Genomic DNA, 4,107 nt, shown 5'->3' on the forward strand with positions numbered 1-4,107 from the left:
GGGGTTATACCCCAAGGACTCCATAACACCCGACCAAAAAGACGTGTGTACTCCTATGTTCATAGCAGCACAATTCATAATAGCTAAAACCTGGAAGCAACCCAGGTGCCCAGCAACAGATGAGTGGCTGAGAAAGCTGTGGTATATATGCACAATGGAATACTATGCAGCTATCAAGAACAATGAACCCACCTTCTCTGACCCATCTTGGACAGAGCTAGAAAGAATTATGTTAAGTAAGCTAAGTCAGAAAGATAAAGATGAGTATGGGATGATCCCACTCATCCACAGAAGTTGAGAAAGAAGAAAAGAAAGAGGAACTAAAAGCAGGATCTGACTAAATTGAAAGTAGGGCACCAAAGTAAAAACCCTGTGGTGAGGGGGAGGGTGGATGTAGCTTCTTGAGCCAGTGGGGGGGGGGGGATGGGACACAGTCTTTTGGTGGTGGAAATGGTGTTTATGTACACTCCTATTAGAGTGTAGTCATATATATCACTATTAATATGAGAGGGGGAAATACTGATTGTATGTCTCGAACTTTTTAAAACACAGACTGAGTCTTTTTAATATATTGGCTGAGTCTTTGATATGCAGACTCTCTCAAATGCATAGACCAGGGAGAACAGAAGCAACTGGTGGCGCAGCTATATACAAGATACTGGGTATTATACAGCAAACCCTAACAAAGGGACTTTTCAAAGTTAACCCAATTACCAAATAGTGTGATGATAGCAATGACTGTCCATTGTCTTCTTGAACCCTAGGACAGCAGGAACCTCACATCTCCACTGTAGAGCCTGTTTTTTCCCCAGTCCTGGAACCTTGGGGTGGTTCCCACATGCTTCTCCCAAATCATATCAAATGGTATTGCATTCGCCAATCGCAACCTGATCAGCGCAACGAGTGCCACCCCAGCATGCTTCAGCTCAGACTGTGTCCAGAGACTTCAGGTGTGGAATGACAACCCTTCAGCTTCATTGCTCAGGTGAGACGTTTCCTTTCATAGTATTCTCTAATTCCATCCCAGGTGGTTCACTTCCTAACAAAGTCCCAAAACCTAAATGTAGACCAGGTCCCCTGAGATAGAGCATATGTTTACACGTATCCATTAACTAGGGCAAACATATACCTGAAAGCAGTAGTACACTAGAGTTTACAGTTGAGTACCCCCCAACACTTCATCTGCACTATTCCAACCTTTGGGTCCATGATTGTTCTACAATTTGTTTGGCTTTGTATGTTAACTCTCTTTTCAGCCACCAGGTTCCAGATGCCAGCAGGATGCCGGCCAGGCTTCCCTGGACTGAAGACCCCACCAATGTGTCCTAGAGCTCCGCTTCCCCAGAGACCCACCCTACTAGGGAAAGAGAGAGGCAGACTGGAAGTATGGATCAACCAGTCAATGCCCATGTTCAGCGGGGAAGCAATTACAGAAGCCAGACCTTCCACCTTCTGCAACCCACAATGACCTTGGGTCCATACTCCCAGAGGGATAGAGAATGGGAAAGCTATTGGGGAGGGGATGGGATATGGAGATTGGGTGGCCAGAATTGTGTGGAGTTGTACCCCTCCTATCCTACAGTTTTGTTAATGTCTCCTTTCAGAAAGAAAGAAAGAAAGAGAAAGAGAGAGAGAGAAAAGAAAAAAAAATCTTTTTAAAAAAATATCCAGGGCCAGGTGGTAGCACACCCATTTAAGATCACATAGTACTAAGCACAAGGACCCGTGCAAGGATCTGAGTTTGAGCCCCTGCTCCCCACCTACAACAGGAATACTTCACAAGCTGTGCAGCAGATCTGCAGGTATCTTTCTCTCCCCTCCTCTATCTCTGCCTCCTCCCTCAATTTCTTTCTGTCCTATTTAAATAAAATGGGGGAAATGGCCACCAGAAGCAATGTATTTGTAGTGCCAGCAATGAGACCCAGTGATAATCCCAGAGGATATATATATATTCTGTGGAATAATATTCTGCAGTCAAAAAGATGATACTGTGTTCTTTGGGGCAAAATGAATGAGACTGGAGGTAATTATACTTAGCAAAATAAATAAAGAGAGGATAGCAGGGATTAATAGCACAATGGTTATGCAAAGAGTCTCTCATGCTTTAGGACCTGAAATCCCAGGTTAAACCCCCTGCACCACCACTTTGATTAAAAAAAAAAAAATACCACCTATAATAAAAAAGAATCTGACTTTACTTTATAAAATAAAATAATAAGTAAAGAGAGGGGCTGGGTGGTGGAGCACCAGGTTGAGAGCACATGGTACAATGTGCAAGAGCCTGGGTTTGAGCCCCCAGTCCCCACCTTCAAGGGAAAGCTTTGCAAGTGGTGAAGCAGTGCTGCAGGTGTCTCTTTCTCTCTCATTCTCTATCTCTTTTTATGCTTTCTATTTCTGGCTGTTTATATCAAGTAAATAAATATAATTTTAAAAATTTATGTGGTCCGGGAGGTGGCGTAGTGGATAAAGCATTAGACTCTCAAGCGTGAGGTCCTGAGTTCAATCTGGTTCAGCACATGTACCAGAGTGATGTCTGGTTCTTTCTCTTTCCTCCTATCTCTCTCATTAATAAAAAATAAAATAAAATAAAATAAAAATGAGTAAAAAGATGAAAGGCAGCTACCAGATGGTGTCACTTATATATGGAATTTAAAAAAAAAAGCAAGCAAACTATTACTAGGACTTGTGAGAACTATGGTGCTTATCTTTAAGAGGTGGGAAGGTGGAGATACAGAGCTTTAGTGTCAGGTGTGCTGGGGTGTGGAATTGTGATCGGATAATCTTACAACCCACTACTAAAAAAATGAAGAAAATTGTGGTCCAGGAAGTGATGCAGTATATAAAGCACTGGACTCTCAACCATGAGGTCCTGAGTTCGCTCCCTGGCAACACATGTGCCAGAGTGATGTCTGGTTCTTTCTCTCTTTGCCTATCTTTCTCATGGATAAATAAATTATTTAAAATTAAAATAAAAAACAACATTGATCCTTAGATTTAGTAAAAGTATTATGCATGGCAAAGGTCTTGAATTCATTTCCTAAATGGGGCATAAGAAGAATAAATTAGGGAGCCAGGCGGTGGCACAGCGGGTTCAGCACACGTGGTGCAAAGCACAAGGACCGCCATAAGGATCCGGGTTCGAGCCCCCGGCTCCCCACCTGCAGGGAAGTCGCTTCACAGGCGGTGAAGCAGGTCTGCAGGTGAAGCAGGTCTGCAGGTGTCTATCTTTCTCTCCCCATCTCTGTCTTCCCTTCCTCTCTCCGTTTCTCTCTGTCCTATCCAACAACGATGACATCAGTAACAACAACAATAATAACTATAACAATAAAACAAGGGTGACAAAAGTAAATAAATAAATATTTTTTAAAAAGAAGAATAAATTAATGTAATGTTTTAATAATTAAAAAGCAGAATGTCTCTAACTACTGGGTTAGATGAGGATGTATGGCAGGACAGGTGTTAGAACTCTGCAGTAATCTGGATGAGAAAATGAAGGAAATCAAGGAAAACAACACAACACAACACAACATACAACAAAACAAAAACAAAAAACCCAAATCACTGAAGTCTTTACAGAGAACTGTATCTTCCATGGAGCCCCCTCTGCTGGACATATATGAAATTGCCTCCCATTTTAAAAGGCCTTCCCCCAATATTTATGAGCTAGCGCAAAGTTAAGCTTCCAAAACAGATTAGAGGAGAAAAGCTCTTAGCAGAGAACCTCACCTCCATCACTCATAACCCACACTCTGAGGCAAAGGCCCTTCGGTGACGAGGAATTGGTAGACATGAACAGAATCTCCCTGGCATGTTCAGTTCTGAATTTTTACCAAAACCGAATATACAAAGAAAGGCAAGTTTCTTGGTTTGAACACTTTTTTTTTTACACAAATATTTATTTATTCCCTTTTGTTGCCCTTTTTTATTGTTATAGTTATTGTTGATGTCGTCGTTGTTGGACAGGACAGAGAGAAATAGAGAGAGGAGGGGAAGACAGAGAGAGGGAGAGAAAGATAGACACCTGCAGACCTGCTTCATTGCCTGTGAAGCAACGCCCCTGTAGATGGGGAGCCGGGGGCTCTAACTGGGATCCTTACGCCGGTCCTT

The sequence above is a fragment of the Erinaceus europaeus genome, chromosome 12 (genome assembly GCF_950295315.1).
Source record: "Erinaceus europaeus chromosome 12, mEriEur2.1, whole genome shotgun sequence".
Classification (NCBI taxonomy): Eukaryota; Metazoa; Chordata; class Mammalia; order Eulipotyphla; family Erinaceidae; genus Erinaceus; species Erinaceus europaeus.